The sequence below is a fragment of the Hyla sarda genome, chromosome 11 (genome assembly GCF_029499605.1).
Source record: "Hyla sarda isolate aHylSar1 chromosome 11, aHylSar1.hap1, whole genome shotgun sequence".
Lineage (NCBI taxonomy): Eukaryota > Metazoa > Chordata > Amphibia > Anura > Hylidae > Hyla > Hyla sarda.
Window position 1 is genome coordinate 26,692,752 of NC_079199.1, and position 25,391 is coordinate 26,718,142.

The 25,391-nt window shown below is 43.0% G+C and overlaps 1 long non-coding RNA gene across 1 annotated transcript in view; it reads left to right on the forward strand.

The window, feature by feature from the left end:
* The first annotated feature begins 1,867 nt into the window (after positions 1–1,867).
* Positions 1,868–25,391, forward strand: part of LOC130295839 (uncharacterized) — a 40,533-nt gene continuing 17,009 nt past the window's right edge. Inside the window, exons 1-2 of the long non-coding RNA XR_008849021.1 lie at positions 1,868–1,960; positions 20,156–20,219. This is a non-coding gene — a long non-coding RNA (uncharacterized LOC130295839). The remainder of the gene's footprint in view (positions 1,961–20,155; positions 20,220–25,391) is intronic.

The window sequence follows — 25,391 nt, forward strand, 5'->3', positions numbered from 1 at the left end:
TTTATTCACACTTTATAACGCCCTGGAGAAGAAAGGGGAAAATAATGAACTGGGTCCCTCTGCTTTCTAAGATTTCCTTTGTGAGAATCCCATGCACTGATCCCAAATGTTAGCACAGGCTCTGGGAGTTCTCTGCTTATTACCAGGCAGATGTTGGGGGCTTATTCTACGTGTGTAGGCTGCTAATGGCCACTATTAGTCCCACACAAATGTCTCCATTTTTACAGAAAGACCCACAAACTGGCCAGAGCCAGACACAATCTTCCCCCCATCAAGTTAAAGGGATCATCTTCCCAGAGTTCCATCCAATACTTCAACCTAGTATTTCCCAATCAGGGTGCCTCCAGCTGTTGCAAAACTACAACTCCCAGCATGCCCAGACAGCCTTCGGCTGTCCGGGCATGCTGGGAGTTGTAGTTTTGCAACAGCTGGAGGCACCCTGGTTGGCAAACACTGACTTAAAGGGGTTATCCAGGAATAAACTTTATATATATATATATATATATATATATATATATATATATATATATATATATATCAACTGGCTCCAGAAAGTTAAACAGATTTGTAAATTACTTCTATTAAAAAATATTAATCCTTTCAGTACTTATGAGCTTCTGAAGTTAAGGTTGTTCTTTTCTGTCTAAGTCCTCTCTGATGACTGTCTCGGGAACCGCCCAGTTTAGAAGCAAATCCCCATAGCAAACCTCTTCTAAACTGGGCGTTTCCCGAGACAGGGATCATCAGAGAACACTTTGACAGAAAAGAACAACCTTAACTTCAGAAGCTCATAAGTACTGAAAGGATTACATATTTTTTTTATAGAAGTTACATAGTTAGTATGGTTGAAAAAAGACATACGTCCATCAAGTCCAACCAGGGAATTGAAGGGAAGGGTGTAAGGGGATAAGGGGGAAGGGATGTAGTTTTATAATTCTGCATAAGCATTTATGTTATTTTGTTCCAGGAATGTATCTAACCCTGTTTTAAAGGGTTAAATGTACAAAATTTACAAATCTGTTTAACTTTCTGGAGCCAGTTGATATATATAAAAAAGTTTTTTCCTGGAATACCCCATTAAAGGGGTCATCTTCCCAGAGCTCCATCCAATACTTTAACCTATTCTTTACCAATCAGGGTGCCTCCAGCTGTTGCAAAACTACAACTCCCAACTCTACAACTTGCAACAGCTGGAGGCACCCTGGTTGGCAAACACTGACTTAACCCTCTGTGGGTGTGTGGAGTCTTGTTAATTCCACCATAGGATTGAGTGGAGAAGGTTTGTTACATTCCTGAAGGATGGTGACCCTACTGCTGGAGTCTGATAGTCACAGTTTATATACATGCCACAATCCCCCAGGACCACAGACCTGATCCTTACATGGCATCAGAACACACAACTCTTTTTTTTCCCTTTTTTGCTTTGTCAACTTAGCAGTAGAGAATTGAAACAAACAGAATCCCAGAATCAGAGGACACATTTGGCCTCTGCTCATCATGCATCTGTCAAACGATTCACAAAGGAGCCTCTGAGGAGTGACAGCTTTTTAATACATAGCACTTTAAAAGCGTGGAGAAAGTTAGGGGAGCTGGCCCCCCACCATTGCTTCTGGCATGAACATTCTTCTGTTCTTTACTTGGCAAGCTATATCTAGAAGGCACCTAGTAATGCAATGACATAGCAAGGGCCACCATAGATACACAGGCATAAAATAATAACATTAAGATGCAGTCACATACAATATTTAGATAATTCCTCTGCCTGTCTCATTAACTGATCCCTTTACAGGTTCAGCAAGGAAACAAGGCTTTCTAGCCAAGCTTAGGTTAACTGCGCAGGGAATAGTCATCTGAACTGCTCGGGCGCCACCTAGCGGGGACAGGATGTATCGTCACCAACTGCCTGCAGCCAAAAGTGTATTGAAGACATGAGTGTAGCTGCCTACTAAAATAGATAGAGGTAGGTACGATGTAGAGAGAATGATAGCTAAAAAGATGCATAAACAGATACACAAAAACAAATAATAATAATAATAATAATAAAAAAATAATAATAATAATAATATAAGATATATTATCTAATTATCAGGAAGTGGTGCTCCCCCTAAGGGGAATACTTATTCCTTTTGCCTAAGGAGAATACTTATTCCTATATATATATATGTTAAAATAAGAAATAGATATCAATATAGATGGATGGATAGACAAACAAGATAGATAATGGATATAGTAGATATAAAGATAGATATGTAGATAGATAGATAGATATGAGAGATAGATAGATAGATATGAGATAGATAGATAAATAGATAGATATGAGATAGATAGATTGATATGAGATAGATAGGTAGATAGATATGTAGATAGATAGATAGATATGAACAGGAGAATACAGCAGCACACTGCTAGCACAAAGATACAGATAAAACATGAAATGCTATATTGCTACAATGCAAAAAATGAAAAAATTGAGGTGCTTTGCTCACCATTTGGCCAAATAGTTTGGACCATCCCACCTTGCTGGCCAACTTATCCTTTTTTGTTTTAGATAGATAGATATGAGATAGATATATATGAGATAGATGGATATGAGATAGATAGATAGATAGATAGAAAGAGAGATATGAGATAGATATGATATAGATATGAGATAAATAGATAGATAGATATATAGATATGAGATACATATGAGATAGATAGATATGACATAGATAGATGTATAGATATGAGATAGATATGAGATAGATATATATGAGATAGCTAGATATGAGATAGATAGATATAAAGAAAGAGAGATATGAGATAGATATGATATAGATATGAGATAAATAGATAGATAGATAGATAGATATGAGATAGATAGATATGAGATAGATAGACAGATATATAGATATGAGATAGATAGACATATAGATATAAGATAGATAGATAAATAGATTGCCATGAGATAGATAGAGAGATAGATATGAGATAGATAGATAAATAGATAGCAACAAAATTATTTGTCTAGATAAATAGATAGATATGAGATAGATGGATAGATAGATAGGGATAACAGTAGAAACAATGATATGGGAGGATAACATATTCACATTGATCTACTACGTTTTTTGTCCTGCGTTTGTGTAATCCCTATAGCTCTATATCCATTTTAGAATGTATCGTATTAAGATGAATTTGGATCTTTAAAGTCAAGGACTGTCCTCCCTGACTGGGGAATCACGAGTCCAATGTATATAGTGATGATTGTGTCTTATAGGGTATATACACTGTGTAGCTTGTGATACAGTATGTGAAGCCTTTCTGGCCGATCTCATTGCATTGGCCCCTCCATAGCACATGGAGTAGGATTTACAATGTTGATGCAATAATCCTGATTATTTCCCAAGCTGTATTCACTGTGTGTTGGGGCTCACACTGAGAGCTCTCTGCTCCTGCAGGCTCACCCAGGCTTTGTAATTAGATATTTTATTAATAAACTCATTAGGAACATTCTGAACAGATGAAAATCAACTCTGCACGATTATTAGGAAGTGAAATAAACACATATCTGCTGCTGTCTGTGCTCAGAAGGGGGAAAAAAAAACAACAAATATTAAAAGGAATCATCACAAATGTTATTGCTGAACAGAAGAAAGCATTTTACACCCGCAGCATTTTTAGTATAACATAGTTGGTACTGAATACATTGCAGCTTAAATGATACATAAACAATAACAAATCTATCTATAGTAACAGTCATAAACCATGAAGCTTTGATTGATTGCAATAAGACAAGAGCTTCAATACAATAAACTAAAACAAAGCCCAATAGGGAAATCACGAAACAAATCTACTTGAATGTAGTCGAAACAAAATAGTAATACAGTGTAGCACAAATAAACACATAAAAGAAGCTAGAAAAAAAACCTAATTATATTAATGTTATTTAAACGCATAAAACAGAAATAAGATATAAACTAAATGAGTGCAAATATAATTTATTGTAAATAAACATATAGATATAAATAATATCAAACAACGTATGTTAGAAATCCCATTGTTGATGTATAATCTATTTGTCTACTATCTATTGTAAAAAAAATAACCTAGTTAAATAATAATTAATAATATTAATATTAACAATAGCAACAGCAATAATATTATTATTATTGTTATTATTATTATTATTAATAATAATAATAATAATAATAATTATTATTATTTCGGTAGTAAAGAAAGTCACTAAGGAAAGCTTATATAAATAAGATTTTTCCAATTGGTCACTGAGACCAGTAAATCTCTCTGGATATGATGACTATTTCTTTAATCCATTTTATTTTATTTTCATTTTTTTAATTCAATTTAATTTTTCCTTCCAAGTGATCGTTTAATGTAAATAAAAAAGTTATCGATATCTGTGACACAACCCCTGGTAAAGCTATGGGACACAATAAGTGGTCTATAAAACGAAAAAATTCTATCTTATATTAATATTCTAACCCCATTTTCCATGCTGTGCCTTAGGATACACGAGAACTCTATGCACTGTATTGTTACAAATGGATCACAATTAATCACAATGCTGATATATAAATCACAATGCTGATATATCCTAAATGCACACGTGCTAGTATTGTAGCATGCTAGGCAGTATATTATTACATTTCATTAAATCATATCTTAATATATTATCTAATGAAGGACTGGAAGGGACATATCATGTACACGGTGTATACTGTGAGTTATAGGACAAGGAAAAGAAAGAAAAGAATCATTCTCCCTTGCAGATGAATTGCTCTGCATTAAATCATGTGCTAGGATGAGTTTTGCTACTTTGTGATCAATGTATCAATATTATTTATAAAGGTTTATTTTAATTATATATATATATATATATATATATATATATATAATTTTTTTATTTAATTTTTTTGATTTATATATAAATATTTAAAATAAATATAGGTTTATTTTAATTATATATATATATATATATATATATATATATATATTTATTTATTTATTTTTTTGCAAGGTTTTTTAACATTATTACTACACCGGCAGTGTTTTCCTGACACCAACTGTTGCAAAACTACAACTCCCAGCATGGCCGGACAGCCAAAGGCTGTCCGGCCATGCTGGGAGTTGTAGTTTTGCATCAGCTGGTGGCACACTGGTTGGGAAACCTTGGTCTAAAGGAAGACAGGTATCATAATCATTATATATATATATATATATATATATATATATATATATATATATATATATATATACTGTAATCATTAATCTAGCTCAATTAATCCTCCCAAAATTAGGGAAGAATAGGGATTCCCTAAATCTGCTGGCAATGATCAGCCTTTTTCTTTCCTCCCCATTGTCCTGCAATTTTATCAACGCTTTACCTGCAGGCAACCTTCACTGTCCTCTGTTGCCCCCTACCGATTGCCCTTGAGATTGTGTGTGTTTTTTTTATTTTTGTTTTCTATCTAAATTTTCTAATGTGTAGCTATCAATTTGTTAAGCAATAAAAAAAAAAAAAAAAAAAAAAAAAAAGCAGGAACTCTCTGTGCAGCGGTTCCTCTGTCCGGCTGCGGAGCCCCTCTTGTCATCAGATGTACTTGGCTCAAGCAAAACAAATCTCACTAGACACAACCAGAGCTAAAGAGAAAGGATATGGAACAGTAAGAGGTACAACAATAGAAGCCGAGGGAATCCAGGAGATCTAGGAAATAGCGTGTGATCTCAGCCATGATCTGTTCACATAGGGGTTAAAAATAATAATAAGAAGAACAAAACATAAACAAACAAAAACAAACAAAAAACATGTTCACATAGGGGTTAAAAACTAGTAATAAGAAGAACAAAACATAAACAAACAAAACAAAAAAAAACATGTTCACATAGGGGTTAAAAAATAATAATAAGAGCAAAAAATAAACAAAAGCAAAAAACATGTTCACATAGGGGGTTAAAAAATAATAATAAGAAGAACAAAACACAAACAAAAGCAAAAAACATGTTCACATAGGGGGTTAAAAATAATAATAAGAAGAACAAAACATAAACAAACAAAAACAAAAAAAATAATAACGGCCCGTTGTGTCATTGCAGAAATGTATCAAACTTTATTGCAGTGTTTATAATCAGTCAACGGTTTTGCCATTTGGAACAATGGATACATTTAGTAGAAGGAATTCTTGATATGGAAACAATGATATTCTTATAGGTTGTTTCCTCCTGCTCCAATATAATATTTTTGCATGTAAGTCCTGTTCACACTGATGTTTTTGGGTAGAGAAAACAGATGAAAAGTAAAGAGAACAGGATTATATATATATATATATATATATATATATATATATATATATATATATGTATATATATATATATATATATATATATATATATATACTCACTGGCTACTTTATTAGGTACACCCACCTTTTGCCTACAGGACTGCGTTTATTCTTCATGGTATACTTTAGGTGCTGGAAATATTCCTCAGAGATTTTGGTCCATATGGACATGATGGCATCTTGCAGTTGCTGCAGTTTTTTTCAATTATTATTATTATTTTTTTAATGGGACAGTTCAGATTATTTAAATGTCTCAACCAGCCATCAGTTGGGGCTGGTTATCTGGCTCAGTACTGAGGTGGATCGTTGGACATATGTGATGGCCCCCGTAGCTGACGGGAGTGGCTCCCAGTGTGGTCTACGGCTGCTGTAGCCCATCTGTTTCAAGGTTGTGTGTTCAATGATGGTATTCTGCATACCTTGGTTGTGACCAGTGGTTATTAGAATAAGGCTGGGTTCCCATATGTCCGGCATCCGGCATAGATCTCGACGCAACTGATTGTATGGCATCCAGCATCCATTGTTTCTGCACGGCAGACAGGGGAACGCAGCAAGCTGCATTCCCCTGTCTGGTGCCCACTGGCGTGTCCAACCATCCGAATTCAAATATAAGATGAATGAGCTCAGTTCTAGCATCAGTTTCCCTCCGGTGCATGCTGGAGGGAAACAATGCCGGATGCCTGATATATGTGAACCCAGCCTAACTGTTGCCTTTCTGTTATCTCGATCCAGTATGCCCATTCTCTTCTGACATCAACAAGAACTGTATATTTTTTCTTTTTTGGACCGATAGTTGTCAGAAGATGGGTCCACTGTGGTCATAAAATAATAGATAGGGTCAGCAACAAGTCTCAGGTAGGTTGTTGTGTTTATACCATGCATAATAGGTACTAAGGGGTCTAAAGTGTTCCAAAAAAATGTTCCCCACACTGTTACACCACCACCATCCGAAACTGCTGATACAAGGCCGGATCCATACTTGTTGTTAATGTAAAATTCTGACCCTGCCATCTGAATGTCACAGTTGAAAACCAGACTCATCAGACCAGGCAATGTTCTCTTAGTCTTCCATTGCCCAGTGTTGGTGCAAATTGTAGCCTTAATTTCCTGTTCTTTGATGATAGGAGTGGCACCCGATGTGGTCTTCTGCTGCTGAAGCCCATCTGGTTCAAGGTTGGATGTGTTGTGCATTCAGAGATGGTATTTTGCATTCCTTGGTTGAGTTAGGCTGGGTTCACATATGTCCGGCATCCAGCCTAGATCTGGACACAACTGATGCCACAACTGATGACAAGTTGTCATCAGTTGTATGTCATCCATTGTCCATTGTTTAAGCAAGCTGCATTACCCTGTCTGGTGCTCTCCGGCTTGTCCAACCATTTGGTGTCAAAATTGAGATGCTGGATGATTGTGAACTGTCCCATTCATATGAACGGGATCAGTTCTAGCATCAGTTTCCCTCCGGTGCACGCTGAAGGGAAACTATGCCGGACGCTTGATATATGTGAACCCAGCCTAACTGTTGCCTTTCTGTCATGTCAAACAGTCTGCCCATTCTCCTCTGACATCAACAAGGCATTTTTTATCCACACAACTGCCACTTACTAAATATTTTACTGGATATTCCTGAAATACTCAGACAAGTCCGTCTTGGACCAACAACCATTCCACATTCAAAGTCACCTTCTTTTCCATTTTGATGCTCGGTTTGAACATCAGCATGTTGTCTTAACCAGGTCTACATGCCTAAATACATTGAAAACCTGCCATGTGATTGGCTGATTGGCAGTTTGTGTACAAGCAATTGAACCTAATAAATTGACCAGGAATATATGTAGACATCTAAGATTGCCATCTCGCCCCCTCCCATAGACTTGCATTAAGGGGGCGGGCCGTGACATCACGAGGGGGCAGAGCCATGACTTAACGATGCTCCGGCCCCTGTATCGCCGGTCATTACGCACAGAGCAAGTGTGCTCTGTGCAGTAATGATAGCGAGGTGCCGTAGCGGAGATCCTAGGGGGTCCCCAGCAGCGAGACCCCGGTGATCTGACATCTTATCCCCTATCCTTTGGATAGGGGATAAGATGTCTAGGGGCAGAGTACCCCTTTAAGGGTACGGCCAAACGTGGCGGATTTGCTGTGGATTTTCTGCACTGAATTTCCATGGGTAGAATTTGCAATGTTTTTACAGTAGTAGCAAAGTGGACAAAACTTCCAAAATTGCAAAATGCTTTGGAAAATGAGGCTGGGTTCACATATATTAACCCAAAATCCGAAAACACTCACCACAGGGGTATATTAAGATAATGCAAGTGCGTAGTAAAGTACTAATAATGCTATTAAAGGGGTACTCCGCCCCTAGACATCTTGTCCCCTATCCAAAGGATAGGGGATAAGATGTCAGATCGCCGGGGTCCCGCTGCTGGGGACCCCGGGGATCGCCCCTGCAGCACCCCGCTATCATTACTGCGCAGAGCGAGATCGCTCTGCACGTAATGACGGGCAATACAGGGGCCGGAGCATCGTTACGTCACTGTTCCGCCCCTCGTGACGTCACGGCCCGCCCAGTCAATTCAAGTCTATGGGAGGGGGCGTGGTGGTCGTCACGCCCCCTGCCATAGACTTGCATTAAGGGGACGGGCCGTGATGTCATGAGGGGCGGAGCCATGACGTCACACTGCTCAGGCGATCCCCGGGGTCCCCAGCAGCGTCCGATATTCACGATTTTGGACATTATCGGTATTGGCAATTACCTTGCCGATATGCCGATAATGCCCCGCCCCCGCCCCGCCTCCCCAGCCACCGCCGCCACCGCTGCCCCATTGTCTCCCCCATCCCCGGTTTTATAATTACCTGTTCTCGGGGCCCAGGGTCTGCACTACTTCTGGCTCCTGCGGCGTCCTGCACGCTGCGCAGTGCAATGACGAGTGACGTCCTCAATGCGATGTCATCGTCAGTGCGCACAGTGACAGCTCAGGACGCCGCACAGGAGCCAGAAGTAGCGCGGACCCCGGGCCCAGGGAACAGGTAATTATAAAACCGGGGATGGGGGAGGCAATGGGGCAGTGGCAGTGGTGGTTGGACTAGGGAGGACACCAGAACAGGCAGGGGGAGAGAAGCTGGCGGTGGTGGCGGCGGTCTCTGGACCCATAAAAGCCGCTGCAGTTCATTGATTTAAAGCGCCCGCTTTAAATCATTGATCTGCGGGGCCTGGGGGGGAATAGCCGATAACCTATACCGGAATATCGGTATAAGTTATCGGCTATTGGCCTGAAAGGTCGCAGATTATCGGTATCGGTATCAGCCCTAAAAAATCAATATCGGTCGATCCCTACTATTAACCCCTGTATGTATGGGCATAGTACAATGTGAGCTCCCACAGCCAAACAAACCAAAACAAGAAAACTAATGGAGTCATTGAAATAACTATAAAAATATAGTTTTATTGATATGCATTAAAATAACACACTTAAAAAAGGAAGAGATAGCATCAAAAATACAGCAACATCACTGGTGCAAATGCTTGAGAAGTAAATAATGGTATGTGGGTAATAGTTACATTAATCTATAATGTTGTATAATGGGGCAGCAAAATGGCACAATATATAACAGAGCTAAACATCAGTACATAGTAGAATAAGGTGCCACATGCATAAAGTGCCACTAGGCAAAAATAAAGAGCAATTTACATCAGTACATGATATACATTATACAATACCCACTAAAGTGCAGCAAGAGTGTATACAGCAAGGACGGGGATGGCGCCACTCCAACGTGCGTTTCGGCATGCTAACCTTTCGTCTGGGAGCTTCATTTTGTCCCATTGCTGCAGGTCAATGGCCTAGTTAGGGAAGCCCACAGGCACCCTGGCCACATACTGGATCTGCAGTTCATTCTCTTTATTCAGTTATTTTGGTGTCCTTTAGATGCCTTTATAATTGAAAAGCTTAGATCTGGCAGGGGTAAGAGAATGTTCAACTCCCTGTTCTGCTGGTCGGGGCCTGTTGTGTGGTGCCAGAGCGTTTAGAGTGGCCTTGCTTCATAGTAGTTTTTCCACCTCAGACCTGAGCAGGAGACCAGAGCAGCATGGGAGCTGAGATAGGTGAGTGTTACCAGGGAAAAATTAACTTAGGGTCAGTGCTTAAACAGAGAAGCAGGTGTTGGCATTGCTCGATCAGAAGGGTTCTGTTATCACTTCCTCTGGTGCATGCAAGGTCCATAATGGCCTTGATGGAAATCGGGAGTGTAGACAGGGCCGGCTCCACCTATAGGCAAAATATGCAGCTGCCTAGAGCGCCTCCTTGATGGGGGCGCCGCTCTGTCCACTGTGAGAATGTTATTGCACAATGTCTTTAGGTCCTGATAGCAACCGCTCACCCCAGTAATAAAGTGATTACATGAGGAGGAGGTTAGTTTGTTAATGTGTCACCTCTGTAGTAAGGTGGGGTGTGTAAAAGGGCGGAGCCAATGGGATGCGTCAAGGGGTCGGCAAAATTAGCTTTTGCCTAGGGTGGCAAAAAAATCCTTGCGCCAGTCCTGGGTGTAGAAGAACTTAAAGGTGTACTCCGCCCCTAGACATCTTATCCCCTATCCAAATGATATGGGATAAGATGTCTGATCACGGGGGTCCCCCTGCTGGGGATCCCCGTGATCTCCCTACTGCACCCAGCATTTGTTTAGAGCATTGGGTGCAGCGCTGGAGCACCGGAGATCGCGGGGGTCCCCAGGTAGGGAATAAGATGTCTAGGGGAAGAGTACCCCTTTAACTGGCTGTGGGACGATCGCGGGGAGTCACAGCACTCGGACCCCCCGCGATCTAAAACTTATCCCCTATACGCAAGGTTATGTTTTTCTGTACTGATAGGACATGGGAATTCTCCTTTAATTGATGGAACACTATGCTGTTTACATGGCAGGCTATACATGTATAAAATATATAGCTCTGAGTCTGCTGTGCTACAGTACAGCAGGAGCTTGTACAGACCTCACCAAGCTGTTGGATTTGCCTGAAAGCAAACAAAGCTCCAAGAAGAAATGTGTCAATTAATACATTGAAAATAATTATGAAACTATATGGAGTGTAGCAAGAGTTGATGGTTGTTCCCAGTCAGCTGTGTGTAAAATTTGTTGTAAATATAAACAAATTGGAATGGTTACAAAAGGAAAAGTATTGGACAACCAAGGAAAAGATCAAAGTGTAAAAAAAAAAAAATAACTCTTAAAGCTAGATAAGCAAACTTTTCAAAAGTTTAGTTCTGCCAGTTCTTTAAAAAAGAATTACCTACCGGTGTTTATATATACACACAGAGGTATCAAAAGAAGCAATGGGTTTTTCCAAGTGCTACAAAAGTTATCATGACATCACATGATGGGGCATGACGTCACGAGCGGGTGGGCGTGAACACGGAATTCGCACACAGCATTCAGGAACTCAATGTTCCGGACGCTGGGAAGCGGAGTAACCCTTTAAACAGACTAGTTTTTGCTGGGTTATTTTGGCGCATGTGTGTGCCAGGAAAATGGGACAAAGCTGACATTGCATTGTGAAAAGCTGAAAAAGGGATGGGGTCTAACACAAAAGGGGTGTGGTTCACCTGAAAAGGGGCGTGGTTTAACAACCTGAATATTTACAGAAATTTCCACCTAGAAAAAGCTGGTCAGAAAGTTTTCCCACCTTAGTAAATAGAGAGGAAACAACATTTCCCATTAGTAAAAACCCGACACTCTTAGTAAATGAGGGCAAATATGTAAAAAATGCAGAAATATTTTTGCAGCCAAGTAAAAAAGTCCACAAAGCGGATTCATATTTTTAAATAGAATTAATTTACAAATCAACTGGCTCTTTCTGGAGCCAGTTGATATGAATTTTTTTTTCATCGGAGTACCCCTTTAAAGGGGTATTCCGCCCCTAGACATCTAAAATGTCTGATAAGATTGGGACCCCCCTGCGATCTCTGCTGTGGCATCCGTGCTGGATGACTAGTGATGCGGCATCGGAGGGTCGTGACGTCACAGCCACATCCCCCTTGTGAGGTCATGCCCTCCCTCTCAACGCAAGTGTATGGGAGGAGGCGTGGTGGTCGCCATGCCCCCTCCCATAGACTTGCATTGAGGGGGCGTGGCGTGACATCACAAGAGGGCATGGCCATGACATCACGAGCCTCCGGCGCCACAGCCAGCATTCTAAACAAATGCTGGGTGTATCTTTTGCGCAAGTAAATATCTTGGCATTAGAAAACCATCTCCGGGAACTCTGTTTGGCATGGGTTTGCATCCAAGGATCATTACATAAGTCCATGCAGCAGCCTAAGCTCCAAGCCAACCATAGGCGATCAGTGGTACCCTCTTATCAGATTAAGGGGAGAGTGTTTGGTTGTCCACCTGAAACCTCTGTGCTCCCAGACCAGGACCCTAAGGCAAACTCTAGTGGGTTAACCCAGTTGCCTATAAACCTGACTTCCCACCCTCAATGCAAACATGAGTCAACCTGCATATGTCCAGGGGTTGCATTAAGTATTTATTTAACTGGAAAGGCTATGGGTCTGAGAAATACTCCTGGGTCCCAGCTAGAGACCCAGGAGGGTCTTCTCAGTGCCTTTCATGCTAAATATCCCCACAAACCTGTTGCCCCCCTGCGGGGGGGGGGGGGGGGGGGGGGGGGTGGGGGGAAGGGTTGTTGAGAGGGGGGCCATCTGGGTTCTCACCACTCCCCCACTCCACAACTTGCATTTTAGTAGACAACAATGCTTAGCTGATACTAATCAGCAGCTCCATATTTTCCTGACTACTTGCTAAATAGCCCGCTCCTTTCCTGCCAGGTCCTGCAACCGTAAGGCCAGGTTTGCTCAGCGGAACATGTGGAAATGTCCGCACGGAAAACACATGTGGACATTCCACACATTTGACTAATCTGGTGGGCACTAAGACCGCTCGAAAATGCATTAACTAGCAGAATCCGCAGAAAAAAATAGACTTGTCTATTCTTTCTGCTGATGCCGGAATCGGAATTTCCGTGGCAAAAACATCTGGTGTGGAAAATCTGCCGTGTGAACAGTGCAGCAGAATCCCATTTAATTCAATGAGACTCTGCTGCAGTGGAATGTCCATGCGAAATATTCTGTGTGGATATTCCACACAAATTCTGCCGTGTAAACAAACCCTTATCGTCCCCATCTGTTTTTGTGGTTCCTAAAATATGATTTAGTGGTTTGAGAATTTCATGGCTTGAGAATTTATGGATCTGGGGTCTGATAACTTTGGTTTCTATGGTCTGATAATGTTAGGTGTTATTGACAACAGATGTGGACTCGTTGTGCTGTTGAACAGGTTTTGGGCCATGCTCAGAGGCAAAGTCCAAGTCCCCTATAGGTCTTTACCCAATATCTGCTCTAGGATGTAGACGTTTGGACTTCTGCTGCTTGAGGGTACCAGGTTGCTTCCCAATCGTGGTCCTGGTGGGGCTGCAGTTTTGGAATATCACAGCAATGGAATGGAAGCTTGTTGTTACGCCGAGCGCTCCGGGTCCCCACTCCTCCCCGGGGCGCTCGCAGCATCCTCTCATTCGCAGCGCCCCGGTCAGATCTGCTGACCGGGTGCGCTGCAATATCACTCCCAGCCGGGATGCGATTCGCGACGCGGGAGGCGCCCGCTAGCGATGCGCGTCCCGGCTCCCGTACCTGACCCGTTCCCCGTCTGTCTTGTACCGGCGCGCGCGGCCCCGCTCCTTAGGGCGTGCGCGCGCCGGGTCTCTGCAATTTAAAGGGCCACTGCGCCACTGATTGGCGCAGCAGGCCTAATCAGTGTTATCACCTGTGCACTACCTACTTATACCTCACTTCCCCTGCACTCCCTCGCCGGATCTTGTTGCCATTGTGCCAGTGAAAGCGTTCCCTTGTGTGTTCCTAGCCTGTGTTCCAGACCTCCTGCCGTTGCCCCTGACTACGATCCTTGCTGCCTGCCCTGACCTTCTGCTACGTCCGACCTTGCTCTTGTCTACTCCCTTGTACCGCGCCTATCTTCAGCAGTCAGAGAGGTTGAGCCGTTGCTGGTGGATACGACCTGGTTGCTACCGCCGCTGCAAGACCATCCCGCTTTGCGGCGGGCTCTGGTGAATACCAGTAGCAACTTAGAACCGGTCCACCAACACGGTCCACGCCAATCCCTCTCTGGCACAGAGGATCCACCTCCAGCCAGCCAAATCGTGACAGTAGATCCGGCCATGGATCCCGCTGAAGTCCCGCTGCCAGTTGTCGCCGACCTCACCACAGTGGTCGCCCAGCAGTCGCAACAGATAGCGCAACAAGGCCACCAGCTATCTCAACTGACCGTGATGCTACAGCAGCTATTACCACAGCTCCAGCAATCTTCTCCTCCGCCAGCTCCTGCACCTCCTCCGCAGCGAGTGGCCGCTTCCAGCCTTCGATTATCCTTGCCGGATAAATTTGATGGGGACTCTAAGTTTTGCCGTGGCTTTCTTTTGCAATGTTCCCTGCACTTGGAGATGATGTCGGACCAGTTTCCTACTGAAAGGTCTAAGGTGGCTTTCGTAGTTAGCCTTCTGTCTGGGAAAGCTCTGTCATGGGCCACACCGCTCTGGGACCACAATGACCCTGTCACTGCCTCTGTACACTCCTTCTTCACGGAGATTCGAAGTGTCTTTGAGGAACCTGCCCGAGCCTCTTCTGCTGAGACTGCCCTGCTGAACCTGGTCCAGGGTAATTCTTCTGTTGGCGAGTACGCCATCCAATTCCGTACTCTTGCCTCCGAGTTATCCTGGAATAACAAGGCCCTCTGTGCGACCTTTAAAAAAGGCCTATCCAGTAACATTAAAGATGTGCTGGCCGCACGAGAAATTCCTACTAACCTGCATGAACTTATTCATCTTGCCACCCGCATTGACATGCGTTTTTCCGAAAGGCGTCAGGAGCTCCGCCAGGATATGGACTTTGTTCGCACGAGGCGGTTTCTCTCCCCGGCTCCTCTCTCCTCTGGTCCTCTGCAATTCGTTCCTGTGCCTCCCGCCGTGGAGGCTATGCAAGTTGACCGGTCTCGCTTGACACCTCAAGAGAGGACACGACGCCGCATGGAGAATCTTTGCCTGTACTGTGCCGATACCGAACATTTCTTGAAGGATTGTCCTATCCGTCCTCCCCGCCAGGAAAGACGTACGCTGACTCCGCACAAAGGTGAGACAGCTCTTGATGTGAACTCTGCTTCTCCACGCCTTACTGTGCCTGTGCGGATATCTTCTTCTACCTTCTCCTTCTCTGCTATGGCCTTCTTGGATTCCGGATCTGCAGGAAATTTTATTTTGGCCTCTCTCATCAACAGGTTCAACATCCCGGTGAACAGTCTCGCCAGACCCCTCTACATCAATTCTGTTAACAATGAAAGATTGGACTGTACCGTGCGTTACCGCACGGAACCTATCCTAATGTGCATCGGACCCCATCACGAAAAAATTGATTTTTTGGTCCTCTCTAACTGCACTTCAGAAATTCTTCTTGGATTACCGTGGCTTCAACGCCATTCCCCAACCCTTAATTGGTCCACAGGAGAAATCAAGAACTGGGGTACTTCTTGTCACAAGGACTGTCTTAAACTGGTTCCCAGTACTTACAGTCGTGACCCTGTGGTTCCCCCGGTATCTGGTCTTCCTAAGGCCTATCTGGACTATGCTGATGTTTTTTGCAAAAAACAAGCAGAGACTTTGCCTCCCAGGCCTTATGTCACAGGCCTTATGACTGTCCTATTGACCTCCTCCCGGGTACTACTCCACCCCGGGGCAGAATCTATCCTCTGTCTGCTCCAGAAACCCAAGCCATGTCGGAGTACATCCAGGAGAATTTAAAAAAGGGGTTTATCCGCAAGTCCTCCTCTCCTGCCGGAGCTGGATTTTTTTTGTCTCCAAAAAAGATGGCTCCCTACGCCCTTGCATTGATTACCGCGGACTTAATAAAATAACGGTAAAAAAACGCTACCCCTTACCTCTTATCTCGGAACTCTTTGATCGCCTACAAGGCGCCCACATCTTTACCAAGCTGGACTTAAGAGGTGCTTATAATCTCATCCGCATCAGGGAGGGGGACGAATGGAAGACTGCATTTAACACCAGAGATGGACACTTTGAGTATCTGGTCATGCCCTTTGGCCTGTGCAACGCCACTGCCGTCTTCCAAGACTTTGTTAATGACATTTTTCGGGATCTCCTATATACCTATGTTGTGGTTTACCTGGACGATATTCTGATTTTTTCTGCCAACTTAGAAGAACACCGCCAGCATGTACGCATGGTTCTTCAGAGACTTCGGGACAATCAACTTTATGCCAAAATGGAAAAATGTCTCTTTGAATGTCAATCTCTTCCTTTCCTAGGATACTTGGTCTCTGGCCAGGGACTACAAATGGACCCAGATAAACTATCTGCCGTGTTAGATTGGCCACGCCCCTCCGGACTCTGCTATCCAACGTTTTTTGGGGTTCGCCAATTATTACAGACAATTCATTCCACACTTCTCCACTATTGTGGCCCCTATCGTGGCTCTAACCAAGAAAAATGCCAATCCTAAGTCCTGGTCTCCCCAAGTGGAAGACGCATTTAATCCACCTCCAGCCAGCCGAATCGTGATACTTGTTGACTATTTGCATAAAAAAATGGATGTTTTGAGTCAGTAAAATTTTTTTTAGGCCCATTTTGAGGAAAAATAGCAGTCTAATAATTATGCACACCATTGTATAGGGTGTTCACCTCCGTAGGTCTCACCCTTCCTCATTACACAAATATACATCACCTAATAGGCCTAAAGTTTATGCAGCTTGGAGTTTGAAAATATGCATAAAAATGATGCTATGGTCAAAATTCCACCCCTCACTTTTGGACTTCCTTATGTTACTGTGGCAATACTTACCCGTATACTCACATTACAGCCACAGCCAATCGCTGGACTCAGGGGTCCTGTGCTGCATACTGAGGCCAGTGACTGGCTATATCAGTGATGTGGGGATATGGGTAAAGAATCACTACAGTCGCTTAAGATAGGCCGGAACCAGAAGAGCAGTGCTGGAAGCTTCCGGGGATTAGACTGGTAAGTATAGCATAGTTTGTTATTTTATCACAGTTCTTATTAGTGGCCACATTTTCAAATACATGTAAGTTGTAAATCCCCTTTAATTCATTGTATAGATAAAGCACCTATCTTATATTTTTCTTTCTGGTTGGTTTCCCTTAAAGGGGTACTCCACTGGAAAAGTTTTTTTTTAACTTAACTGGTGCCAGAAAGTTAAAAAGATTTGTAAATTACTTTTATTTAAAAATCTTAATCTTTCCAGTACTTATCAGCTGCTGTATGTTCCATAGGAAGTTCTTTTCTTTTAAAATTTCCTTTCTGTTTGACCACAGTGCTCTCGGCTGACACCTCTTTCCTTGTCAGGAACTATCCAGAATAGGAGCAAATCCCCAAAACAAACCTATCCTGCTCTTGACAGTTTCTAAAATGAACAGAGGTGTCAGCAGAGAGCACTGTGGTCAGGCAGAAAGCAAATAAATAAAAAAAGAACTTCCTCTGGAGCATACATCAGTTGATAGGTACTGGAAGGATTAAGATTTTTTAATAGAAGTAATTAACCAATCTGTTTAACTTTCTGGCACCAGTTGATTAAAAAAAAAGTTTTCCAATGGAGTACCGCTTTAAAGTTTACCTGTCGTCAACAAAAACGTTTTATATAATGTAGATAATACTATTATATGTATATTTGTATTATACATTGGTTAAAAAATGTGTATATTTTGTCCTTGCAGCTATTGCTTGTGTGTCTCTATGAGGAGTCCAAATACAGGAAGTGAGGGTGGACAAGCAGGGTTCTGTGCACTGAAGACAAGCAGGGCTCTGTACACTGAGAACAAGCAGGGCTCTGTACACTGAGGACAAGCAGGGCTCTGTACACTGAGAACAAGCAGGGCTCTGTACACTGAGGACAAGCAGGGCTCTGTACACTGAGGACAAGCAGGGCTCTGTACACTGAGAACAAGCAGGGCTCTGTACACTGAGGACAAGCAGGGCTCTGTACACTGAGGACAAGCAGGGCTCTGTACACTGAGGACAAGCAGGGCTCTGTACACTGAGGAATAACAGGGCTCTTTACACTGAGGACAAGTAGGACTCTGTACACTGAGGACAAGCAGGGCTCTGTACACTGAGGACAAGCAGGGCTCTGTACACTGAGGACAAGCAGGGCTCTGTACACTGAGGACAAGCAGGGCTCTGTACACTGAGGACAAGCGGGGCTCTGTACACTGAGGACAAGCGGGGCTCTGTACACTGAGGACAAGCGGGGCTCTGTGCACTGAGGACAAGCGGGGCTATGTGCACTGAGGACAAGCGGGGCTCTGTGCACTGAGGACAAGCGGGGCTCTGTGCACTGAGGACAAGCGGGGCTCTGTACACTGAGGACAAGCGGGGCTCTGTACACTGGGGAAAAGCAGGGCTCTGTACACTGAGGACAAGCAGGGCTCTGTACACTGAGGACAAGCAGGGCTCTGTACACTGAGGACAAGCAGGGCTCTGTACACTGAGGACAAGCAGGGCTCTGTGCAGTAAGAAAAAGCAGGACAGTGTGCACTGAGGCTCTATAACCTGCTCCCAGCTCATACATCAGAATGATTGACCAGCCAGGAGTCTGCACAGATTCCTGCTTGTCCCGCCCTCACTTCCTGTTTTTGGACTCATCATAGAGACACACAGACAATAACTGCAGGGACAGCATTTTTTCACCCAAAACATATACACAATTTTTAATCAATGTATATTACAAATACACATGTAATGGTATTATCTACATTATGTAAAAAGTTTTTGTTGACGACAGGTAGACTTTAAGGATGTATTAAAAATGTAGCTGTTGTAACAAATCTAATAGACATATATAGTGTAAAAATCTAGAATTTGGGAGGCATTCTACCTAATAATGCCTCATTACCTCCTCTGTATGATGTGTTATACCACCTCAATTCTTAACAGCCAGCCGTCTCTCAACAAGCTGTAAATGAACCATTGCTCGCTGTGTGTATCTGCCGCACATTCCCTGCAGATTTGAAGGGGGTTTCAAGGGGAACAGGTCTATTAGTTTCAAGGAAAACAAAACTTGTGCACCTGACAAACTCTCTCAGTAGATGAATGAGTTTGTGACAGTTTGTAACACTTCAGCTATAACACCAACTACAGGTTAATAGTATGCAGAATGCACATGTTTTATGTCTTCTTCATGCTAGAGATACTGGATGTTGCAGTTTTGCAACAGCTGGAGGCACCCTGGTTGGGAAACACTGATCTAAGCATTAATGTGTTTTTAGCTGATGATACAATCTGTATTGCCTCAGATCCACATAGGTGTAGAGTGAATATTTCCCAGTGATCGTGTACTCATAGTTATTGCCTTTTTTTTTTTTTACTTATCAGAGGATAACATGAAAGTCCACCACCGAGATGGTAATGGAGACCGGCTACAACAGGGTGCATGAACCAAAAGTCATTTATTTAACACTAGGGTTTTGCTTAAATTCACTGTCCCAGTGAAATGACCCCATAACATGTGCTGATGAGCAATGAGACATGCGACATGACCTGCAAGTGCACAGCCACACATGGCAGAAAACCTGCAGAAAGTCCACAGGTTTTCTGCCATTTGTGGCTGTGCACTTGCAGGTCATGTCGCAGGTCAGGTTGCATGTCCTGGTAGGTGACTGCCAGGAATGTTGGTATCCTGGCTCTCAGATATGTAGACATTTTTGTAAATTTGCACCAATATTCTATTTGCAGAAGTGATGACAAGCAGGGACTGTGGATGTCCGAACAGAGCTGCAGCTGTGGGGGATTGAGGAGGGTGAGTATGACTTATTTTAGTATTTTTATTGTATATATATATATATATATATATATATATATATATATATATTACAGTAGAGACCAAAAGTTTGGACACACCTTCTCATTCAGAGTTTTCTTTATTTTCATGACTATGAAAATTGTAGATTCACACTGAAGGCATCAAAACTGTGAATTAACACATGTGGACTTATATACATAACAAAAAAAGTGTGAAAATCTGTCATATTCTAGGTTCTAGCCACCTTTTGCTTTGATTACTGCTTTGCACACTCTTGGCATTCTCTTGATGAGCTTCAAGAGGTAGTCACCTGAAATGGTCTTCCAACAGTCTTGAAGGAGTTCCCAGAGATGCTTAGCACTTGTTGGCCCTTTTACCTTCATTGGGTTCAGGTATGGTGACTGTGGAGGCCAGGTCATCAGGTGCAGCACCCCATCACTCTCCTTCTTGGTCAAATAGCCCTTACACAGCCTGGAGGTGTGTTTGGGATCATTGTCCTGTTGAAAAATAAATGATGGTTCAACTAAACGCAAACCGGATGGAATAGCATGACGCTACAAGGTGCTGTGGTAGCCATGCTGGTTCAGTATGCCTTCACTTTTGAATAAATCCCCAACAGTGTCACCAGCAAAGCACCCCCCACACCATCACACCTCCTCCTTCATGCTTCATGGTGGGAACCAGGCATGTAGAGTCCATCCGTTCACCTTTTCTGCATCTCACAAAGACGCGGTGGTTGGAACCAAAGATCTCAAATTTGGACTCATCAGACCAAAGCACAGATTTCCACTGGTCTAATGTCCATTCCTTGTGTTCTTTAGCCCAAACAAGTCTCTTCTGCTTGTTGCCTGTCCTTAGCAGTGGTTTCCTAGCAGCTATTCTACCATGAAGGCCTCAAACAGTCTCCTCTTAACAGTTGTCCTAGAGATGTGTCTGCTGCTAGAACTCTGTGTGGCATTGACCTGGTCTCTAATCTGAGCTGCATCCAGCTCCGGTCCCCAACCGGCTAGCTTGCCCCCGCTGCTGCTGCTCCTCCAGATCCCTCTCATCTGTCTGGCAGCCAGACCTCACTCACAGGCAGTGCATGCTTTGTCTTGTCCTCCTCATCATTGTGGTGTCCTTCTCCTCTATCCCATAAGTTATCTATTTTGGATACTTTGTCATACAGACAACAGTATTTACTCAGTCACCCTGTTGTAGTTTGCCTTAATTTGCATCGGGCCAAATTGTTAGTGGTGCAGGTGCTACAGTACCATCCTGTTAATTCAACAGTCTTTAGGCAACTAATGGGGTGTTCCCAGCCCAGGTGGCACATACCTAGTTGCAATTATTATGACAAAAAAGAAAAGCCATTCCCGCTTTGCACAATCATGTGACAGAGAGGGTAGGCTTCTCCATGCAGTTGTCGGTTTGCAGCACACTACATACCACAGGAGATACTTGGAGTAGTAGCTATGGACAGGGTCAATACGTGTCTTTTATGGTCTGATGGATCACCATCCTGCAGAATGAGGCTCCACTGCAACAAGGCTAGAAAATAGTAGCGGCACCTAGACAGTTGTGCCAATCTGGTTCAACTTTTGACACCTACCGCCTATACTCCTCCTTCTTAACCAGGTCCTCCTCCATGGGCATCTCCCCACAGGAAAGAGTTTACCCTCCTCCTCCTTCCCAGTCCTTTCATTGATGCAAAGTCAAACTTTGTCATATCTGCGAAGCCTGGGCGGGAAAAGCCACACAGCAGAGAAGTTTGGGACTTGTCTGCAACCGGAAGTTTCACACTGGCACTCTGGTCCTAATCTGACATTGGGAAACGTGAATGTTGATAATGGCACAAACATGGTAAAAGCGTTGTGTCTAGGTTCCAAAACACAGTCTCCCTGTATGGCACATGTGCTAAATCTTATTGTTGAAGTTTCTTGAGAAATTGAGGCTGTCTCAGTGAGATGCTGGCTATGTGCAGGAAAGTTTACGTTTGGTTTAGCCATTCTTATTCTTTTTTTAATGTGCCCTTCTTGACCTATAGCACCAAAATTATTATTATCTTCAACATTGCCTCATTTGCAATGTTAAAATCCGATGGAACTCAACATTACACATGTTGGACAGCCTGTACATGCTGCACAAAGCTGTGACAGACTTCCTAATGCAGCAGACAGGCAATTTTTGGAGCCAGCGTGACTTTCAGCTGAGACATTTACAGCCTATCATAGACACCAGTTGTAAGCTCAACAGTGGAATTAGTGAGGTAATGCTACTGATATTGCTTCTGGAGCAAACGCTTATGGTGATGATTAAGGAGGGACGCATGGAGGAAGGTTCACATCTGAATGGCAGTAGTATGGATGTTCTTCTTGAGGAGGTAGTGGATGAGGAGGATATGGAAGTGGGACCTGAGGAGGAGGATTTGGAGAAGGAATCTGTTAAAGGGATAGGGGACGGGAAACCTACACAAGGTAACAGTAATGATGATGAGGAGGAACATGATAACCAATTCTGGCAGTATGGGATGGAGGTGAAACAAACTGGGACCTCAGAAAGGATGGCAAGGTGTATGCTTTCTTGCTTGGCACGATGACAGGAATATTGCGGCAATAAAGGAAAGAGATAAATACTGGATAGCCACACTTTTAGACCCTGAGAATAAAGCCACAGCTTTCCAGCATCCAACACATGCTGAATGGGGGTCCACCCTCAGCTGAGCCAAAGTGCGAGTGCCAACACTACCCCTGCAAGAGGCAAAGCAGCTGCAGCAGCAGTGACATCTTCACATTGGAGTACATGATGATGACGTTTTGACATCCGGTTTTCCACCCTGACATGAATCATCAGCAAAGATGCACACCACCACATGAAAAAACAGGTTGATACATACCTAAATTGTGCCCTTTCTCTGGCAGACACCATGAGCTCAGACCTCTTGAACTTCTGGGTCACTAGATTACACCATTGGCCAGAACTGGCCCAGTTTGCCATGGGTGTTCTGCCTTATTTACCCTCCATTGTTGCATCAGAGAGAGTGTTCAGCGTAGAAGTTGTTGTTGTCATCCCTAAGCGAACAAGACTGTCTGCTAATAACGTGGAAAAACTTACGTTTGATGAAAGAATCAGGCATGGATCAGTGAGGTATTTAAAACACCAGTGCAAGGTGCCAATGATTAGACAGAACTACCAACACCCTTGCTGTCCACTGTTACAGCAGAAATATGTCCAAGAGAAATAGTGGTAGATGATGGATGGCCAACACTTTTTTATTTTTCATGTTACAGTAGAAATGTAGCCAAGGGAAATAGCAATTGGCTGAACAACATTTTTTTTTGTATTTTACAGTAAAAATGTGTCCAAGGGAAATAGTCGTTGATCATTGTTGACCAACATTTTTATTTTGTATGTCAAAGTGGAAATCTGTCCAAGGGAAACAGGAATTGTTCATGGTTGGCCAACATTTTTGTAATGTTTTTAGAAGCATGGAAAGCCCCAGTAATCAGTCATTATGGCAGGCCAAAGAGAAACAATATCAGGAGAAAGTGATTAATTCAATTCTATACAAAAAGAAGTTCACCTTCTAAATAAACACATGACGTGGGTGTGATTACTGTAAGAACTGTTGCTGTGGTAGTGACAATAGGACTTGCTTTATAAAATATTGACACTACAAAGTTAAAAAGACATGCTGTTTGAAAACAGGGCATTCAAGCCCAAAGTCGCAAGAAGGAGCCGATTAATGTAAATGGAGTAAAAATACAAACACACATATAATACAACAGTTTTGCATGCAAGCATAGTAAGCAGATGGACAGGTTAATATACTTTCTGCCAGTGTGCAGGTCGTTCATTGTCTCTCAGTTGGGCAGGTGCAGTTTGTTCTGTGTTCACATATAATAAGCATGTTTCATGTTGGGGACTAATCTATGTGACCGCACATCATGGTAAAGGGGGGTGTGGGTTCAAAATGGATTTGTTAGAATATAGAAGTTCATAAGGTTGAAAAAAGACCAGAGTCCATCAAGTTCAACCTATAACCCTAATGAGTCCCTACTGAGTTGATCCAGCAGAAGGCAAAAAAACCCTCATACTAGAGTTAAAAAATTTCTTCCCGACTCCAAATATGGCATCAGAATAAATCCCTGGATCAACGTTCTGTCCCTAGAAATCTAGTATCCATAACCTGTAATGTTATTACTCTCCTAAAATGTATCCAAACCCCTTTTGAACTCTTTTACAGAGTTCACCATGACCACCTCCTCTGGGAGAGAATTCCACAGTCACACTGCTCTTACAGTAAAGATTTCCTGTCTGTGCTGGTGTAGAAATCTTCTTTCCTCTAGAGATAGAGGATGCCCCCTTGTCATAGATACAGTCCTGGGTATAAATAGATCATGGGAGAGATCTCTGTATTGTCCCCTGATATATTTATACATAGTTATTAGGTCTCCCCTGAGCTGTCTTTTTTCTAAACTAAATAACCCTAATTCTGATAATCTTTCTGGGTACTGTTGACCTCCCATTCCCCGTATTACTCTGGTTGCCGTCTTTGAACCCTCTCCATCTCCACTATATCTTTCTTGTACACTGGTGCCCAGTACTGTACACAGTATTCTATGTGTGGTCTGACTAGGGATTTGTACAGTAGTAGAATAATTTCCTTGTCGTGGGCATCTATGCCCCTATTGATGCGCCCCATGATTTTATTTGCCTTGGCAGGAGCTGCCCGACACTGGTCACTACAGCTAAATTTACTGTTAACTAAGACTCCCAAGTCTTTTTCCATGTCAGTCGTCCCAAGTGTTTTCCCATTTAATACATAATTCGAGCCTGAATTTTTCCTCCCCATGTGCATTACCTTACATTTATCAGTGTTGAACCTCATCTGCCACTTCCCAGACGAAACCTCCAACCTATCCAGATCCATTTGTAACAGTGCACTGTCCTCTATAGTGTTTACTGCTTTAGGGTGCGTTCACACGGAGTAAATGAAGAGTAATTCACGCCGAAAAATGTACTGGCGGATAGGGGATTAGATGCCTGATCGCGGGAGATTCTGCTTGTAATCAGTCCCCGGAGCGTGTTCGCTCCGGGTCTGATTACCGGCGACTACAGGGCTGGCGGAGCGTGACGTCACGCCTCCGCCCCCATGTGATGTCACGCTCCGCCCCTCAATGCAAGTCT